Source organism: Cariama cristata, unplaced genomic scaffold, assembly GCF_000690535.1.
Source record: "Cariama cristata isolate BGI_N322 unplaced genomic scaffold, ASM69053v1 scaffold12975, whole genome shotgun sequence".
NCBI classification, from domain to species: Eukaryota; Metazoa; Chordata; class Aves; order Cariamiformes; family Cariamidae; genus Cariama; species Cariama cristata.
Window position 1 is genome coordinate 167,927 of NW_009619325.1, and position 341 is coordinate 168,267.

The following is a 341-nucleotide window of genomic DNA, read 5'->3' on the forward strand; positions in this document are numbered from 1 at the left end:
ATGTTCATTGTGGGGATGTGGTGGCTGTGGGGAGGGGGCAGGGGGCAGCAGGGACACGAATTGTCACACGGGGTGGTCACTGTCCCATCTCACCATGCGCCACAGAGTAAAGTTTGAATATAAACCTGACACAGAGCGTGACCGGGGTGTCCTTTCCCTGCATGCCCCCTCCTTCAGCCCCCGTTGTTCCCCAGTGGGGCGTGTTCTGGGTGGGAGCCCCTCGGGGCTGCGTCTTGGTGATGGGGAACAGGGAGGTGCTGGGTGTTCTCGCCACAGGGGCTTGCCGTGGGCCTCGGGGCTCTGCTCCTCCTCCTGGGGTGCCAGCGTGGGCGATACCCGCT